The 21189-nt window shown below is 36.3% G+C and overlaps 1 long non-coding RNA gene across 1 annotated transcript in view; it reads left to right on the top strand.

The window, feature by feature from the left end:
- The window catches only part of LOC109254650 (uncharacterized), a 57587-nt gene that overhangs the window by 939 nt on the left and 35459 nt on the right, over nucleotides 1–21189 (top strand). The window contains exon 2 of the long non-coding RNA XR_002074913.2: nucleotides 11080–11137. This is a non-coding gene — a long non-coding RNA (uncharacterized LOC109254650). The remainder of the gene's footprint in view (nucleotides 1–11079; nucleotides 11138–21189) is intronic.

Raw genomic sequence — 21189 nt, 5'->3', positions numbered from 1 at the left:
ATAAAAAAAATTTTTTTATGTTTATTTATTCTAGAGAGAGAGACAGAGCGTGAGCGGGGGAGGGGCAGAGAGAGAGAGAGAGAGAGAGAGAGAGACTGAAGCAGGCTCCAGGCTCTGAGCTGTCAGCAGAGTGGATTGCAGGGCTCCAACTCTGGAACCTGGAGATCATGACCTGAGCCCAAGTCAGACGCTTAACTAGCTGAGCCACCCAGGTGCCCCTGATTATTGAACATTTTTCCTGTCTTACAGACACCACAAGTTCATATGGACCTTAGGTGACTAATTCTTCTGCAAATCTTCCTTTTCTCTTTTAAAATAAACCGGGACAGTAATTTGTCCACAATTGCCAGAGTTACTAAAGCAACAAACCAAAGCATTTCCCTGTATTTCTTCCTCACTTTAGACCTCCATAGCTAGGAGCTTCCTGGCCAAATCTTGTTGATTCTACTTTTGTAATTTTTCACATTTTCATTTCTATTTAGTTTCAGGTTGTGGTTTCTTCCTTTGACTCTTGAAATTCTTTTCTTCGAGTCTAACATTCTCCCAAATCACCCTTACTTTATTATACTTTGTTTAAAATCTGTACGTAAAACAGACACATAGATCAATGGAATAGAATAAAGAACCCAGAACTGGACCCTCAAATGTATGGCCAACTAATCTTTGACAAAGCAGGAAAGTGTATCCAAGAAAAAAGTCTCTTCAGCAAACGTTGCTAGAAGAACTGGACAGCAACATACAGAGGAATGAGTGGACCACTTTTTTACAGCATACACAAAAATAAACTCAAAATTACGAAAGACCTAAATGTGAGACAGGAAACTATCAAAACCCTAGAGGAGAACGTAGGCAACAACCTCTTTGACCTCAGCCGCAGCAACTTTTTCCTGGACACATCTCTGAAGGCAAGGGAAATAAAAGCAAAAATGAACTATTGGGACCTCATCAAGATAAAAAGCTTCTGCACACCTAAGGAAACAGTCAACAAAACTAAAAAGCAACCGATGGAATGGGAGAGGATATTTGCAAATGACGTATTGGATAAAGGGTTAGTATCCAAAATCTGTAAAGAACTCACCAAACTCCACACCCGAAAAACAAATAATCCAGTGAAGAAATGGAAAAAAGCCATGAATAGAAGCTTTTCCAAAGAAGACATCCAGATAGCCAATAGACACAAAAGACACAAAAGATGCTCAACATCGCTCATCATGAGGGAAATATGAATCAAAACCACATTGAAAACCACCTCACATCGGTCAGAGTGGCTAAAATTAACAAGTCAAGAAGCAACAGATATGGAGGTGAGGATGTAGAGAAACGGGAATTCTCTTGCACTGCTGGTGGGAATGCAAACTGGTACAGCTGCTCTGGAAAACAGTGTAGAGGGTCCTCAAAAAATTAAAAATAGAATTACCCTATGACCCAGCAATAGCACTCCTGGGAATTTATCCAAAGGATACAGGAGTGCTGATTCATAAGGGCACATGTATCCCAATGTTTATAGCAGCACTATCAACAATAGCCAAATTATGGAAAGAGCCCAAATGTTCATCAACTGATGAATGGATAAAGATGTGGTTTGTATATACAATGGAATACTGCTTGGCAATGAGAAAGAATGAAATCTTGCCATTTGCAACAATGTGGATGGAACTGGAGAGTATTATGCAAAGTGAAACAAGCCAGTCAGAGAAAGACAGATATGTTTTCACTTATATGTAGAATTTGAGAAACTTAACAGAAGACCACGGCAGGAGGGAAGGGGAAAAAATAGTTTCAAACAGAGAGGGAGGCAAACCATAAGAGACTTTTAAGTACAGAGAACAAACAGGGTTGATGGTGGGAGGGCAGTGGAGAAGGGAAAATAGGTGATGGGCATTGAGGAAGGCACTTGTTGGGATGAGCACTGGGTATTGTAATTGAGTGATGAATCATGGGAATCTACTTCCAAAGCCAAGCACACACTGTATACACTGTATGTTAGCCAACTTGACAATAAATTATATTAAAAAATAATAATTAAAATCACGTGTTTGTTCCATGTTTCTCTCCGAGTCCACCTTCTGTATCGTGGCTTATAAGGCCCTTGCCTATTTCTTTGGTCTCAAATTTTAACTCCTTGTTCTACTTACATTTTCTCAACCAGTCATGCTACTTGGGCCTCCGTACCTTTGGTCACATTATTCTTGTGTCTCCATTGCCTTTTCCCCATACTGTCTGTTTACTCAGCTCAAGTGTCTTCATTTCTGTATCTTTCTTGATCCTGCTTTCTATAGGTTTGGTTATTCTTTTCTTTGGGCTCCCAATTTACTCTATAAGGTATTTCTCTTGGTTTCTGAAACTTTTTAGTATACTCGCAGGCAAAACTCTCTTATTAAAGTCATAAAAATTACATATACATGGAAGAGATATAGAAAAGAAGGAGGGAGAGAGAAACATTTTAACAAGTAATTTTGGTACATTTATTTGTATGTCTTTTGATACAGGGCCAAAGTCTGTGTGTGTGTGTGTGTGTATGTCCTGGGGGTGGTGTGGGGTATACTGATTAGAATCCATGTCATGCTTACTCTCAATTCCAGTTTGGGGTCTTTAAAATGGTGCAGGAACGAAAAGACAGTGAAGAAATCTGAGTTCATGATCTGTGTCCCATTCCCCCCCACCCCATTTTTTTTATACTTTTCTTAGACCCATTTCAATACGAAACAGTTTTTGGTGGCTTGTCTTCTTTTTTTTTTTTCCCCCCATGTTTTCCAGAGTGTTGCTCTTAGTTTTTCTGGAGGGAAGAAACTGTTTACACTCATAGTTCATACCATTCCGTTGGTATTAATAGTGTCTGAGTTCATGCTGCTATAACAAAATACTATAGGTTGAGTGTCTTAACAAACATTTATTTTTCACAGTTCTAAAGGCTGGAAGTCTGAGATCAGAGTGCCAGCATGGTCAGTTTCTTGGTGAAGGCCCTCTTCTTGGTTTGCAATGGCTGACTCTTCTCATTGTATCCTTATGTGGGGGAAAGAGAAAGAGCTAGCTTTCCCTTCATCTCCTTATAAAATCGCATCATGAGGGTTCTACTCTCATTACATAATTACCCTCAGCGGCCCCACCTCCAAATACCATCACGTTAGGTCTTCAACAAGTGAACTTTAGAGGGTCACAAACATTCAGTCCATACCCAATAGGTTTAGAAATAGATAATCAGGCTTATAATGTGTATCCAGGAACAAGTAAGAAAGTAACTTAGTTTTGCACTGAAGTACACGTGTGATACAAAAACCCATTTTTTTTCTTTTTAAAATTTAAATTTAGTTAATGTACAGTGTGATTTTGGTTTCAGGAGTAGAATTCAGTGATTCATCACTTACATACAATACCCAGTGCTCATCACAACAACTGCCCTCCTTAGTACCCATCACCCATCTAGCCCATCCCCCCCCCCACTTCCCTCCATCAACCCATGGTTGGTTCTGTATTGTTAAGAGTCTCAAGTGGTTTGTTTCACTCTCTTCTCTTTCTGCCTTCCCATATGTTCATCTATTTTGTTTCTTGAATTCCACATATGAGTGAAATCATATGGAATTTGTCTTTCTCTGACTCACTTATTTCATTTAGCATAATACATTCTACCTACATCCATGTCACTGCAGATGGCAAGATTTCATATTTTTTTAAGTTTATTTATTTTGAGAGCCCAACACAGGGCTCCATCTCACAAATCAGGAGATCATGACCTGAGCCAAAATCAAAAGTTGGACCCCTAACTGACTGAGCCACCCAGGTGCCCCAAGATTTCTTTTTGATGGCTGAGTTATATAGCATTGTGTGTGTGTACACACACACACACACCCCACATCTTCTTTATCCATTCATCAGTCAATGGACGTTTGGGCTCTCTCCATGGTTTGGCTATTGTTGATAATGCTGCTATAAACATTGGGGTGCATGTACCCCTTTAAATCTGTATTTTTGTATCCTTTGGGTAAATACCTAACAGTGCAATTGCTGCATCATAGGGTAGTTCTATTTTTAGTTTCTTGAGGAACCTCCATACTGTTCTCCAGAGTGATACACCAGTTTGCATTCCCAAAAAAATTCATTTTTGAGAGCAGGTTTAGAGGGGAAAATAGGAAATCGATTCTATGTAGTAAAATGCCCCAAAGAAATGGAGCATAGAATCTGGAATCAGACACGCCTAAGTTTATAGTTCTACTGGACCAGTTTCTGACCATGGGAAGCAGTAGCTAATATTTATTTATTTGTTTTTATGTGCCAGACACCACTAAAATCTTTCCATGTACTAATTATTTAATTTCCATAATTAGGTATTTGAAACCTTATTAAAATGGCCTACCAAGGATCATTTTAGATTTAACTAAATGTTCAGACTCACAGGACTCTCATAGGCCACATGTGGCATTAGGTTCACTGAGAATGCTCAGCCTGCCATCAGAGAGGCTTCAGATGTTTTGTGGGAATAGTGCATGTGGTCAGTTACACGGCAGGTCACAAAGGTGCCTCAGAGCATTCTTCTTTGTCTTCCCAGAGAATGGCTCAAATGCAAGTAGAAGAGAACCTCATTAATAGAGTGTGGGAGCTTCCTGAAATCGAAGTCTTATACCCCTAAGAGCCATAGGCTTAAAGGTAGCTGCCTAGTAAATACTTCATCAGGCATGGTTATGTACTTACTCTTAAACTTAGGAGATATTCATTTATGTAATGCAATCGGCTATAATATAAATAAGGGATATAAGGAAGGTTTAGGTAAAATGCTACGGAACTTCAACAGAAGGAAAAATTTTTAGCTGGGGAGATCAGGGAAAGCTTCACAGAGAAGAGTCTATTTACCGTAGGCTTTGAAGAATGGATAGGATTTAGGAAGATTAAGAGAGGGCATTCCCGGCAAAAGGAATAGCATGAGTAAAGGAATAAAGAGAAAGATGTATATAGAAAAGAGTAATTTCAGATTGGCTGAAGATAGGTTCATTTCATTTTTCAGGAATTGTAAACAATGAAAAAATTTTGCAAATACCTAAAGAACATGCTATTTTTCCATTTTAAGAAAAGTTTTGAACAATGATTACATGCATAGTGGTCTGTTTACCAATTTGGGGAAAGTACTCATGAAGAAGACAAGATGTCCAAGGAAAGTTCCATTCCAGCAAACAAATAATTGAATATACCCAGAAATTAATAAGAATAATAAGAGTGTTATGAAGAAAGAATTATAGGAGCAATGAGAAGACCCACTATCCTGTATTTGCAATTACCATGCTGTTTTTATTTTTTTACTCTTTCGTGGTAGTATCTTCTGCCCTTTGGAATGATATTTTGAAGGATCCACTTTGGTTTTTTCCTGAAGCTGTTGGTGACGGTGCTTCCTGAATAAGATATTCAGTTCATGTCAGCCCTTCAGTTTAATTTGTTTTTATCTTGCTAACAAAGGATCCAAAAGTATTTTATATACTTTTGTGTGAGATTAAAATAATGAAAGGATGTTTGCATGCTGATATATCCAGTCTTCAGAGTGCAAAGCAGTCAGTCTTTCATCTTTTCCATGTCTAAAAACTTACCTTGTTTTCTCTAGCCACCTGCTCTTCACTACCAGAAACCTAGATCTTCAAAATTTATTCTGAAAACTGTTACAGGTAAAAAGAAAAAGATGTATTCCTGGACATTAATGAGTAGCCCAAATTGACTGGTATGAATAGTCTTGGACCTGAATATTACATTGATTATTCAAAATTTTTTTTGGCTTTTTCATTGGCAGAAGAAAAATGAATCTTGGATCGCTAATAAAAAATAATTCAGTATACTAAAACTCTAACATTATGTAGGTTGAATGATCTTTGGCTAAATTATGGAGTATGACCATATGATCTTACCATTTTTTTAACAAAAATAGACTATAATAGACATAGTTTTATCATATATATATATGTATATATTATTTTTTACTTTTTTGCAATGTTTTAATGAAGTTCTGCATGATTTTGTATTAAGAAGCCACTCTTTCCTCAAAGTCTTACTAGCATTATTTGAGTTTAATCTTGGATATACTTTATAGTCAGTGATGAAGGCCTAAAGTAAGCACAGGTTATATAGTTGTTAGTGTTAATGACAGCATGAATAGAATAATTTGGAAATCTTAACTTTCCCATAATAACTGTCACTACCTAATATTAAGTAGGCCTAGTATAAGCACCTGGATCCTCTCATCAAATAAGATTGTGTAAATGAAATCATTTTGAAGAGAACAAAGCACAGCTGTTGATACTTCTGGGGGTTTCCGCCCCACTTATTGACTTTTTAGTTTTTTTTTTTTAATTTTTTAAACGTTTATTTATTTTTGAGACAGAGACAGAGCATGAACAGGGGAGGGGCAGAGAGAGAGGGGGACACAGAATCAGAAGCAGGCTCCAGGCTCTGAGCCATCAGCCCAGAGCCCGATGCAGGGCTCCAACTCAGGGACCGCGAGATCGTGACCCGGGCTGAAGTCAGACGCTTAACCGACTGAGCCACCCAGGCGCCCCGGCTCTTTACTTTCTGAGAACATGCCCCTCCCCATCATCCCATCTCATCCCATCCCATCCCATCCCATCCCATCCCATCCCATCCCATCCCATCCCATCCCATCCCAATCATGGAGTGGGCTTGCTGGTATTACACGACCCCTAAGTCTTAACTCATACTTTTGACTTCTTGATGCATACTTTATTTACACTAGGCTACTAAGATTGTTTTTGTGAGTAACTGAGACCAAACCCAGCTAAAACTATATGTATAATTTGGGAACAGGAGGTAGCTTTATTTGGTATATTGGTGGAGAAGCAGAGGTATATTGATGGAGAGGCAGATAGTTTTCTAAGAGAAAAACAAGGCAGATAAGTGACGAGAGAGGATTTCTTAGTTCCTAACACCTGGATATTTCTGGTTCTGATCGCTTTTTAATTCACACTACATATTTGTATTCTTATAATAAATTCTTCCTTTGGATTTAGGTGAAGTCAGTGTGGTTTCTTTAATTGTAGTCAAAGAATTTAGACCACTGGAGATGACAGTACTATTATTACCATTATCATTATTAGAAGGTTCAGGCTAGAATATCAGCCACTCTGCTCTGTACAGAAGTTAGTTGATATTTATGAATTGGTATTCATTTTACAAGTTGGTAAGTTATGTGTTTTATTTTGAATACTTTGTCTTTTTGATGGGTTTTCACTACAGAATGCCTCCCAAGATAACATGAGTAGAAATTTACATCCAACAATAGTAAGAAACATAAAATTTATACCTGGTGGAAGGGATAATAATGAGTTATACTGTACATAATATGTGCCCAATATTGTAAAATGATAGCAGAATAGAAAGTAAATTGTTCAGAAAATGTGTCTTTTTAGTAGCTGAAATTGTATGTCAAAGTGGATGGCATGTGGATCATTTTGCAGTAAGAAAAAAATATGGCTATTAATTAAAATAACTTGAGAGTTGTAGTTTACAAAATTATGATCCTGTGTTATTTGTACTTTTAACAAGACAGTGGCTTATGTTTTTGTGTTTAGACTGCTAGCATATATATGGTTTCAGAAGAATAAAAAACTTGCTCATGTCCTATATTTTTAGCATTGCATTGTAGTTTAATGAAATCCATACCTTGTTGATATTGACAACAAAACGCATCGAGGAATAATCACAATCAGAATATTGTTAGCATAAGTACAGAATATTGTTAGCATAAGTAACATAGGTAAAAGAGGTGAAAGAAGAGAATTATGTACTTATTTAACCTGAAACATCACCAGCAGGGAATTTATTTCACTCATTAAAGACCTATGATCAGATTTATTACCAGATGTATTCAAGTACTATGACCAAGGCTATGAGAATAGATTGGCTCTGTTTGCAACTTGTTTGCAAAAGCCATTCAAGGAGTTAGGTTCACACATTTTCATTTTGACTCGAGAATGTAGCTTTGCATATTACCTAGAAAGATGCCATGCATAAGCGAAGGTCATGATTTTTAAAAAGTACTACATCTCCTTTCTCCTCATTTATAATAAGGCACATAGGCCAGCCTCTTCTACTCATAATTTTGAAAGCAAAGATGTGTATCCTTTGAAGTTTAGTGCCACAAATGTCGTGTTGCAGAGAAATCTACCTGGAACATTTAAGCCCATGTCTACAAGGATCTATGAGATAATTTCACCAGATACCCTCAAGTATCATCTGACACCAGGATTTTTCTTAGGAGTTTTATTAAATTTCAATGTTTTATAATTCCTGCAACTTTCTATACCTCTGTCAGTATGTTCACTCTAGTAGCTTACCAGCTCCAATTCTGGTTATTTGGAAGGATAAAGGAAATTAAATCAAAGAAACAAAAAGACTGATGCAAAGAATTCTACTCAAATACCCAAACGAACATGGTTAAAGTATTTCTGGAAAAATGCTGATAATTTATGTTTATTTTTAGATATTCCAACCAGGAAAAAATGTTGTGAAATTAATTCTATAGGGAAAAAGCTCTTTTCTTTTTCATCATCTCAGTAAATGTTAATGTGTTAAAATCAATGTCATTGCTGTGAATAGGTAGATTTTTAGGTATGAATTGAACATTGTGGATACTCTTTTTCTGCAAAAAGACCTTCTCCAGTATCTGACTGCAAGGCTTGAAATCCCCATCAGTAAAACTCCCATTTGTGGTAAGCACTTTGGTCCTCTTTTAGAACTCCAATATTCCTGGAAGTGAAAGAAGTGATAAACACATATATGTTTTATCATACTGCTTTCTTTCCTGATATGGAAATATCTTGGGCATCCTGAGAACTTAGTGAAATTGGTGAGGAGAAGGAAAAAATGCGAGGCAGATTAAATGGACATTTATTGAGCACTTACATTCTCTAGCAATGTCCAAATATTTCTATGATGATGAAAATGTTCTGTATTTATGCTGTTCAGTACAGTAAACACCAGCTGCATGTGACTATTGACTACTTGGAATATGGCTAGTGTGAATGAAGAACTGAATTTTAAGTTTTATTTAATTGTAATTACTTTAGGGGCACCTGGATGGCTCAGTTGGTTAAGCATCCGATTTCGGCTCAGGTCATGATCTCACGGTTGGTGGATTTGAGTCCTGCATCCGGCCCTGTGCTGACAGCTCAGAGCCTGGACTCTGCTTTGGATTTTGTCTCCCTCTCTCTCTACCTCTCCCCCACTCATGCTCTGTCTGTCTCTCTCAAGAATAAATAAACATTAAAAAATGTAATTGTAATTAATTTAGATTTGATTTAAATAGTCACATAGAGTTAATGACTACTGTATTGGATGCTACATTTCTACACACTATGCTAAACATTATACATTTTTATTTAATCTTCACAACCACTTCATGAAGTAGGCAATATTTGCTGTCTTGGATAAAATCTGGGAACCGAAGTTTAGATAAGTAGTTATTTTTTTTTTTGTCTCTCCTATATGTATGAGTGGTATAGTGGGATTTGGGCCCAGGTCTGAAGCTGCCTCTCTGAAGACAAAGTTTCTCACAAGTTGTGTTGCCAAGTCTTAGCCATGTTCAGAGGCTACCTTTCCACCAGCTGCTGTGGAGGAAGTAAAGGCTTAGAAATCATGAAATTAAAAAATATATACAATATTTCATCTTATTTGAAAGTAAAATTTACCCTTGAACAGCATAGGTATGAATTGCATGGGTCTGCTTATACATGGATATTTTAAAGTACAGTACTGTAAATGTATTTTTATTATTTTTTCAATAGCCTTTTCTTTTCTCCAGCTTATTGTAGGAATACAGTATAAAACACATATAACATACAAAATATGTGCTAATAGAATGTTTATGTTATCAGTAAGGCTTCCAGTCAACAGTAGGCTATTAGTAGTTAAGTATTGGAGTCAAAATTTATATGTGTATTTTCAACTGTGTGAGGGGTCAGTGCCTCTAACCCTCACATTGTTTAATTGTATAGTAATTTCTGTAGTGAAGGGCACCGTGTAATTTGAGAGATTCTTTTTTTAAGGTCTGAAAAAAGTTTTATTTTGAGGGATGTTGCCCTTGGGCTTTGATTAAATAATCAGATTAATTAGTCTGCCTCAAAGAAACCTTTATCTTACTGCTGGGTATCCTACTCTTGAAGCCTGACTACTGAAAATGGTCAGTTAGGCCACTGAGGTCTCCGCCTTGTGACAGTCAGCTGTTATTATATAAATTTACTAGTCTTCAGTAATCTGAGTTAGGGGACTGAATAAGAGAAATCTATTGCATATATGATTTTATCTCTCTTGGTAGTAATAAAAATGCAGAGAAAATCACCAATTTATGAATGGCTGTTGAAGTGATTTCAACATTTAAAAATTTTTTTTTTTTCAACGTTTTTTATTTATTTTTGGGACAGAGAGAGACAGAGCATGAACGGGGGAGGGGCAGTGAGAGAGGGAGACACAGAATCGGAAACAGGCTCCAGGCTCCGAGCCATCAGCCCAGAGCCTGACGCGGGGCTCGAACTCACAGACCGTGAGATCGTGACCTGGCTGAAGTCGGATGCTTAACCGACTGCGCCACCCAGGCGCCCCGATTTCAACATTTTTAATAAGTTAATGGGAGCAACTGTTTGCTCTGTTTCTGTGCCACCTAGGACAGACCAAATAGGTGGCTCTTTGAACTCAGAACCATTCAGCTTCAAAATGGAAGGCCAGAAGATTGTTTTTATGGGAAGTAAAACTTTTTTTTGCAATAGTAAGAGGGGTTTTTCAGTGTTATACTGATCCTAACTCTTTCACTCTCAGTTATATGTTATAATTACACTGTGGTTAATGAATGGTCATTTCTTGCAGTTCTGGATTCCTCTCTTTAATCCTGATTCTAGCTTTAATACCCTCAGTTGGACAGTCTCACCTTCCATTTAGTTCCCTTGTAATTTTAATTTGCAGTATTTTTTTAGTCAAATAGCTTAACATATATTTGCTTTAGTAAAGTTTCAGCTCTGGAAGATTATATTTCATGTTTTAGAATTTATCTGTGAGCTCAGTTTAGAAGAACATTGAATATAATTTGCTTTTTTACAGAGCCTGGAAATTTTAGAGTTGAGGACACAGGAACAGTGTCTCACTGAAGATGAAATATGTGAGTTTTCTCATCATTTTTTAGCAAACTAATTACAATTCCCCCCTACGTGTTTTTTGTTTGTTTGTGTGTTTGTTTGTTTGTTTGTTTTTACTTGGTAAATTAAACAGGAGGTTCAGTTTGTGTTTTCCAGACCCCAGATTTTGTAGGTGTTTGTTGTTACAAATTTTGTCTTACTGAAGTCTGGCAGTATCTCCTGAGGTGAGACAACCAAATTTACTTTTGCTCTGGCACTGAGTCCAGCCATCTGCTTTAGGTCTGACTTTCAAACACAAAGGGAAAACACAAAGTATAGCCAACTTGGTGGTGGCAGCTGGTGGGAGAAAAGAATCGTTGTGTTTGACAGTGTCCTTTGGAAACAGTCTGGGAGTTGAGTCAAACACAATATATTATCTTAAATATAGATGCCTGCAGATTAGTTGGAGTTTTAATTTCTGATTCACCCACCTTATTTCCACTTCTTGGAGGAAACCCTTTCCTGTCACACATTGTCATCCACATGTTCTTGGACAAGGGCACTATGTAGACCAACAATGATGTACATATTCCACTAAACAGAGTGCCTTGCACTACCTTGTGGACCTGCTCTTTGTTTCAACCTATGTGTATTTTTAAACTAGAAATGATCATGGACAGAATTTATATATTCTAGGGCAAATGGTCATCTTAGAGGTAGTATTATAATACTTTAATTTTTCACCATTAAAAGATTCCATAGTAGTTAATAATATCTAAGCAAGGGAAAATTTATTTTAGGCGAATAAATTTATATTTGAACAATTAGAATTTTATTTCAAACCATCTGGAGTAAATAATATTCTATGTCTGTACAACCAATTGGTTGTTCCAATTTTTTGGTTTCATTTTTCAGTAAGCAAGTAAAGCTATGGCAGATCCTTGGACATAGTTAACTACCAGAAGCTGCCTTATATCTAAAGAAACACCATATTACGATTGGGATGAGATAGGTGTAGAGATAAAAGAGTGACATCAACTTTAAAAGACAGGGTCATTTCTTGCTTCCTCTTTTGGAGAGTGTCTGGAATTAATGGTAATTTGTTTTTCAGCTTTGTAGTTGCGAACTTAATTTTGTCTTTCCCAAAAAGTCAATATAAAGAACCCATTTTCTGCCAAAAGCCAAACAGGAGCATGGGATCAATGAAAGAGGTGGTTAAAAACCTACTTCATTTTCTTCCCTTGGAGAGACTTAAAATGCTTCTTCACTAAACATGAAACCAAGTTATCTATTATTCACCACAAAGCATTTTTGGAACAGAGTACAGCATAAATTATTTATTTTGCATTATGAAATAAAGTTAAAAGAGAAATGAAGGAAGGCGCTTTAGAGTAAATGAGAATTGGAGAGATACTGAAGGAGATAAGGATATTCTCTCTCTCTCTCTCTCTCTCTCTCTCTCTTTATCTCAGAGATTGATTTAGAGGAAGAGGGAAAGAAAGAAAATGTCTGGGTTATTTCTAAGTATGAGCTTATGTCCCTGGTAATGGTTTGTCCTATTGTTAACCTGAGACTATTATCACTGTTAACTGAAGTCTCTTAAAATTTCCCATTGGAATTCTTGATTTTATTTGTCATTCAACAATTGAGTATATATTGAGGATTTACTCTTGCCAGGAACTGTGATGGAGTATGGGGAATAATTATAATATTTGGTGAGCAAATACCATATGCCAGATGCTAGACAAAGCCTTTTATGTAGGTTTTGTTTAATCTTTACAACAATCTTGTGAGGTAGAAGTTACTGCTACTTCTCACTATGTATTACATGTAGAGAAAATGAGATGTGGAGAAGTTAAAGATAAATAATTTTTTTTAAAGTGACATGATTTGTGATGTTTTGTGATTTCTGTTGTATAAATATACATCCAAGCTTGGATGATTTTAAGCTTTCAACAGTTTAGTAACTGGCTTGCAAAATTTCTGTGTATTAAACTGTTCATGAGAGCAGGTGTGAGCTGGCTTCAGTACCCCACTGAAAGGGATTGTCTACTTGTTCTAAAAATATTTAAAGTCCAATAGGGAAGATAAAACTATGTAATACAACTAGAAAATAAGAGGAACCAGATAAGTGGAATGGAAATTTAGAGCAGAGAGACATGTTCACTTAGCTATTTTCTTGTAATTTTAATTTGCAGTTATAGAAGGCTGTATTAGGGGACTTTTAAACTGTGCTTTGAGGAATGGGTAAGATTTGATGATGTGGAATCAGGGACAGCACAGCGGCGGGGATTTGGAAAAGCATGAGCAAACCACTGTTCAGTGTTCAGTGTTCACAAGCTTCCCATTAAAATGTGCTTTTGGCTCCGAAGTAGCAATACCCTAATAGTCCACAAGGTGGTGGGATAACTCTATCCTTTGTTCATTTTAAATGCAAATGACAAACTACCCATTTTACATAACTGGACAAGAAGTTTTTCTCTGTTGAAAATAAGGAAAGAGTTAAAAAATTCTTGTGGGAATCATGATGAGGAATTTCAGAGAAATGCTTTCTTTTGCTGTGTAATTAACATATAGTGTGATACTGTTTTCAGGAGTAGAATTTAGTGCTTCATCACTTAACATATAATATCCAGTGCTCATCACAACAAGTGCTGTCTTTAATACCTAATCCCCACCCTTCCCTCCATCAGCCCTCAGTTTTTTCTCTATCTTTAAGAGCATTTTATGATTTGCTTCTTTCTCTCTTTGTTTTTCCTTCCATATGTTTTTCTGTTTCTTAAATTCCACATATGAATGAAATCATATGGTATTTGTCTTTCTCTGATTGACTTACTTTGCTTAGTATAATACACTCTAGTGCTGTCCATGTTGTTGCAAATGGCAAGATTTCATTCTTTTTTTTTTTTTTATTTTTTTTTTAACGTTTATTTATTTTTGAGACAGAGAGAGACAGAGCATGAACAGGGGAGGGACAGAGAGAGAGGGAGACACAGAATCTGAAATGGGCTCCAGGCTCTGAGCTGTCAGCACCGAGCCCGACGCGGGGCTCGAACTCACGGACCATGAGATCATGACCTGAGCCGAAGTCGGACGCTTAACCGACTGAGCCACCCAGGCGCCCCAAGATTTCATTCTTTTTAATGGCTGAGTAATACTCCATTGGAGATATATACCACATCTTCTTTATCCATTCATCAGTTGGTAGACATTTGGACTCTTTCCATACCTTGGCTATTGTTAATGATGCTGCTATAAATATCAGGGTGCATGTGTCCTTTCAACTCTGCATTTTTGTATCCTTTGTGTAAATACCTAGTAGTGCCATTGCTGGGTCATAAGATAGGTCTATTTTTAACTTTTAAGAAACCTCCATACTGTTTTCCACAGTGATGTACCAGTTTGTATTCCCACCAACTGTGCAAGAGGGTTCCCCTTTCCCTGCATTCTTGCCAAATCTGTTGTTTTCTCTGACGTTAATTTTAGCCATTCTGACAGGTGTGAGGTGGTATCTCATTGTGGTTTTGATTTGTATGTCCCTGATGATGGTGATGTTGAACATCTTTTCATCTGTCAGTTGGCCATATGGATGTCTTCTTTGGAAAAGTGTCTATTTGTGTCTTCTGCTCATTTCTAACAATCTAAGAGAATTTCATGTTGAAGATATAACTTAAGTAGGTATGGAATAAATTTGACAAAGATATAAAGTACTGTCCAGAGGTACTAACCTTAGGAATGCATTTTGTCTGAGGTTAAGAATTGCTGACATCTAAGTTTCACTGTGATTAAAAACCCCAGTCTAACATAATTTAAATTCAGCCACCAGATTTGAATGGCTGAAGTGTGCCAGTCATTATGCCATGTGGTTTTACCTGTTATGTTTTGTACCTGAGTCTCATTGTGTCTAGATTTGCTAATAGTTGCAAAAATGCAACTTAACCAACTACAGTATAAGTTTTAAAATGTGTGTGTGTGTGTGTTTTTTATCAAGAGCACAGTTTATTTGATGCTAGAGTTACTTGTAACTTGTAGCATTTTTTATTTGGTTATTTAATACACATTTATTGAGTACCTGCTGTGTGTCATCCATTGTGCTAGGTGCTATTTTAAATGGTCATTTAGTTCACTGAATGCTCCAGCTGGAAACTTTACAACTAGACATTTTATCCCACATGGATGATAGCTCCAAAGGAGATGGGTTTAAATTAAGAAAGATGGTAGGTCCATTCTATAGTAGCAGAAACAGTAGTGGATTGGGTGATGGAGGGCTAATGTGAAGGGTGGTGCTTCTGCAGAAATGTTCCAGAATGGAAGTGGTGTGATTAAAACACAGACTTGCTTGAAAGCAAGGAATTATGGCCTGTCTCAGGTTCCTTTCAGTCTTATTGCAAGTTTCTAAATGTTGGAACAGTAATGTGAGAACATGCCCCCAACACACAATCTGTGAGTGACCAGTTTCTCACAGAGCATTTCCTCAGCCTTTATAGGATAGGCCTGAAGATTTAACTACGAAGGAAATGTGGGACATGAGAACTGGAAAGTGATTTTTAAGCACTAAGAGTGGAAGGGGATGTGTAGATTCCTGCCCCCATCCCCAAGTGACCCTGTGTCAGCCTTCAGCTATTCTGTCACCTTCACTTGGAGTTTCTCAGGATTCCTGTCATTAGCCCTCTCCCCATCTCTACCCTCAACCCTCCAGTTGTTTTTAATCTAGTTCAGTTCTGGTTTGATGGAGATAAGGTGAAAATAGCCCTCACTCTAATTGTAATGCCATTACATCCCACCAGGAGAAAATTATGCTATGTACTGTAGCAGAAAAAGCTGGATAGCAATGAAGAGTGAGATAGAGTTGATAGAACAGTAACACTCTGTGGGCCTGTGATTCTTCTTGATTCTCATAGGTAAACAATAAATAAGAAAGGAGCAAAATAAAGGGAAGTTTGCAGTTTTGAAACCTTCTTTGGTAGGTGGAAATTAAATTTTATTTAGAGATAGAGGGCTGCATAACGTGTAGTTTCTGAGTGAGGTGTTTATATTGTAATCCTAAACTAGGTTAGAGGGGCTAACTAAATGTTAACCCTACAAGAAGAGTTAACTGTTTGGGGATGGAGACCAATCATAGTAATTCTCTCAGACTCCTTCCACATAGTCAAAAGCTTTAGAATATTTATTTTTTAAGTGGAAAAGTGTGCAAAACAATAATTTCTGCTTTTTTATTCTTTGCCTAAAGCTGATGATATTTTTGTGCTTTGCCAAGAGGGAAATTCTGTCCATGCATACATAGTGTTTCTACTTGTCAGTATTATTTGTGTGCTGCTCACACATATTCACTGAGATTGGGGATCTGGAATTATGCATCAATAATGAAGCAATTAAGAACTTGGTTTATATCATTGTATATTCCTCACCTTCCCTAGGTGTTTTCTGGTGCAGTAGTTCTAAATGGTCATAGGCCTGTATTGAAGATAGTAGGTTCCTGAACTCTCCAGGGTCATTATTTTACTTTTACATGGAATCATCTTTAAATTTTTCATACCACTGTTGAATTGGGAAAGGGATCTCAGAAGATGAGGAGAAAAGAAAGCATGTGTATCAGAGCAAGCAGCATGAATTTTCCAAATCCATGAGCTGTCAAAAATCTCAAACATCCTGTTTCCCTGTGCTGGAAGATTTGCTAATTTACTTTAAACTTTGCTTAGTTGTTAGTAATGGAGTTTTCTAACCACAAACAATTGGCTAATGCAGAACTAACCATGGTGACAAAGAAAAGCACTTCAAGCTTTAAATCCATTGTTCCCAAAATGCACTGAAGTGCCTTGGGGCACTGAAGGCAACTCACAGAGGTACTGCAGGATATTTTAAATGTTCAAGGGAAACACAGTGATACACAAATTACTACTCTGGGATGGTTCATAGTTTCAACGTTAGATTATCCTTATCCTACATTCCTTTTGATTAGGTAGTATCTTCAGGAACCTGGGTTTTTGGTGACTACCTTTTATAAAGCAGGTACCGTTGCCAATCATTGTGTGACAGGAAATGAGAGTGACAGTTTTCTAACTGATTCTAAGGCTTGAGAAGTTGTGCAGTGATCAGTAGACACATCCATCCCATTAGTAAGTAAATGTGGTTAAAATTAAAATATTCTTTTTTTCAATTTGTGTTAATTGTCCTTCTAAATAACAATTGAGTGGTTGGGATATAAAGAGTTATTAAGTTGTTTGTACCTAACAGAACTCTTATGTATTTCTTCTGTACTACAGATGTCATGAAAAAATTAAGTCATGACATTAAAGGCAACATTAAAGGTTACCATGAACCAAAAAGTTTAGCTACCAGTAGTTTTAGTTTAGTTTAGTTTGGTTTGTTTTTGAAAGAGAGAGAGAGAGCACACTTGCGTGTGCATAGGCTCATGAAGGAGGGACATAGAAAGAGAGAGAGAGAATCCCAAGCAGGCTCCATGCTGTCAGTGCAGAGCCCAACATGGGGCTTGATCTTACCTACCATGAGATCATGATGGAATCAAGAGTTGGATGCTTAACTGACTAATTCACCATGTGCCCCTGGCAACCAATAGTTTAAATTCTTTTTAAACTAAAAAGAATTTTTGTATTTTTTCCCCATTATTTTATCTAAATGTACAAATGTAATCATCTACCTATTTTAAAATGTATTTTATTCTATTTCTGCTAGCTTTCCTCTTCCTTCTTCTTCTACCTTTTCATTTCCTTCCCAGGTAGCTCATTAGCAAACTAATAAATATCTTTTTATATTTGTCAAGGATATGCTTTTATAAGACATGTATGCATATTAACTTATTTAAACATGCAAGGATGGGAGGGCTCACTTTTATGAAAGTTTTATGAAAACGAGGGCATGATAGTTACAAAAGGCAGATGATATCCGAGTATTACTATGAAATAATTTTAACTTTCCACACTCCCTGTAATGGTCTCAGAGATCCCAGGGGCCCCTGGGCCACACTTTGAGAACATTTGCAGTAGATAAGTTTTTACAATAAGTGAAAATCTAAATTTGGATTGTAGTGATATACAATAGCAGTGTTCTTTTTTTTTTCAAGTTATGTGTAAATATTTCACGTATAAAAATCCTTGATGATTTTTATTGTGCATAGTGTTATAAATGCATGTTAAGTATTATGTGATGAGAGATCTTAATATTTTTTATTTGCTTTATTGATACTGATTAAATATCTTTTGACCTTATAATTATTTTAAATGCTTTAGTGTGTGAAATTTATATGCAGTATCCCTTAATTAATTGCATTTTCTCTTTTGGAACTTGAGTGTTGTGCTGATGAAAATGAATTTTAAGCAATAACACTTTTGAGCATCATTTTTATTCAAAATTTTGTTAAGAAAATAAGCCAGTCATATTTTTGTTCAAATAATTCATTTTTCATTCCAGAAGTAAAATTTTTTTCTTTGCACGGATTCATATTCAGCATCAAAAGATATCCTAGACTATTATCACTTTGTACAGTATTAGAAGATGTTCTTTATTAGTATGGTTTCTGCTTTGTTTTCCTACAGATTCAGAAAATTAATATTTATAATATTCATAAGGAACATTGTGAAACTATTCTAACTTTATAGTCTTTTAATTCTGAGTATTTAATATTTTATTATAAAGTTTTGCATGTATAAATACCAAGAAACTATGCATTTACTATTTTAAAAATGTGAAGTCCTGACAATAAAACCAAATAAAAAAAACTAAACCAATTAAAAATAGAAGTAACTATGTAATTTGGGAATATAATACACTATTTTATTTTATTTTATTTTTTACTTTTTTTTAATGTTTATTTTATTTTTGAGAGACAGACAGGGAGTGTGAGAGGGGGAGAGGCAGAGAGAGAGACACACGCACACACACACAGAATCTGAAGTAGCCTCCACGCTCCAAGCTGTCAGCACAGACAGCTTGAACCCATGGGCTTGAACCCATGAACTGTGAGATCATGACCTGAGTTGAAGTCAGATTCTTAACTGACTGAGTCACCCAGGTGCTCTGTGCAGTATACTCTTGCTGCGTACTGTGATGTGGGCCAAACAGGTGGTTATTGCTTATATTTCTTATCTCTCATATGGGAGGACCATTTAGGATTTATTTTCATGATATACCCTGACAATTACCTTGATTTAATGAATTTAAATTATTATGTATTACTTTTTAATTATTTATATATTTATTTTATTTTAGAGAGAGAGAGTGTGTATAAGCAGGGGAGAAGGGCAGAAGGAGAGAGAGAATTTTAAGCAGGCAGCATGCTCAGTGCAAAGCCCAATGTGGGGCTTGATCATGACCCTGGGATCATGACCTGAGCCTAATTCAAGAGTTGGGTGCTCAACTGACTGAGCCATCCAGGCACCCTTAATGAATTTAAGGTATAATTGATACTTTTAGTAAATCTTTCTGCTTAGTATATTACTATTATAGTATTTACTGATTAGTATAGAAGTATTTCAACATTTTACCAGTTCTGGTAAATATCTGATGAATATATAAATTCTAACCTTTTGCATTCATGGAAGTATTCATTCCTCAAATACCTACTGATCATTTTCCAAACATGAGGTACTCTCACTTACCAAATATGAGGTACAAACACATGTATGACCGAGAATGTGTCCTCAGAGAGCTTATAATCTATGACATATCTGCACAAGAAAGTAGAATATATGGACGAAAATGCTAAGTACTAGAAAAGAAGTTTTAGTAACAAAAATTACATTCATGGAGAGATACTAGTTTTGTTTGGGAAATTTTATTGTCAAAGATTGAAATTAACTGTATATATTTTCCTTATTACAATAATATATTCTAATTGTGAAAAATTCATACTCTAGGGAGTCAAAAAGAAGAAAAAATGCTTGTGATTTTAAATTTCACATAACAATTATCATCATTAATATTTTGGTGTTTGCTTTAACCACTTCATTATTTTAAGTAGACTCTTGAGAAGTGCTTTGTAAGGATGCTCATTCCAGTATAGTTCTAGGAATAATGCAAATGTTACATACCACCCTTGGTATTGGTGATTTTGGAAGAGGAAATGCTGTTAGGACAAGTTACTTTAATCATACATAGTTTTATGGACAGTAGTGATTTGGCCATGATTATGGCTTTAACTTCATAGTTGTGTCCAAGACATCTGAAAGAGAATGCAGCTTTCTCACTTGCTGGCTTAGGAACAGGAATATTTCATTCATGGAGTTCTAAGAATATGATAGGTTCTACTCAGAAACAAAAGTGAACCTTCTCTTCAGAGAAGAGAAGGACTGTCAGTTGATTCTTAGAGACATTATACATGAGAGGTGAAATCTTAGCACATCTACTAAGCCCACATAAAAGTTAGCAGTTAATCTTTGTATTTGAATTGGCATTCGCTTTATTAAGATTTTCTATTCATAGGAAAATATATTAAAAAATTCCTTTTTCTTCAATTTTTTTCACTTAAAAGCATCATGTCACAGATAGTCTAAGATATCAACTGAGGGGCGCCTGGGTGGCTCAGTCAGTTGAGCGTCGATTTCAGCTCAGGTCATGATCTCACAGTTTGTGGATTTGAGCCCTGCGTCAGGCTCTGTGCTGACAGCTCAGAGCCTGGAGCCTGCTTTGGATTCTGTGTCTCCCTCTCTCTCTGTTCCTCCCCTGCTTACGTTCTGTCTGTCTGTCTCTCTCTCAAAAATAAATAAACATTAAAAAAATATCAACTGATTCCATGCTTCTTTATATTTTGTGTTGGAATCTATTTTTTTCCCCTGGTAGATTTCTCTCCCTTTCCTGTTTTATCTTTTAAGTAATTTTTGATACTAGTATGAATTCCTTGGAGGAGCTAGCTTAAAGACATTTTTGGTGTCAAGAAAATATCACAATGGAGTGAACAATAGTTCAAAAATAGTATTTCAAGTGGGTCACTCACATGTAGGTAATGGACAGTTGATGGCAGGGCCACCAGTATGTATAATGGAAGAACAGAGCAAACCCATTTTTTTGTACTTGCACATCTTCTCTTAGCTTTCCCCATTCTTAGCTCTCCTTTGCTATTTTTTCTGTAATTCCTTTTTGG

Source organism: Panthera pardus, unplaced genomic scaffold (assembly GCF_024362965.1).
Source record: "Panthera pardus isolate Hobbes unplaced genomic scaffold, ASM2436296v1 HiC_scaffold_8, whole genome shotgun sequence".
In the NCBI taxonomy this organism is placed as follows: domain Eukaryota; kingdom Metazoa; phylum Chordata; class Mammalia; order Carnivora; family Felidae; genus Panthera; species Panthera pardus.
The sequence above is the reverse complement of the archived record's forward strand: the minus strand, read 5'-3'. Positions and strand labels throughout refer to the sequence as shown.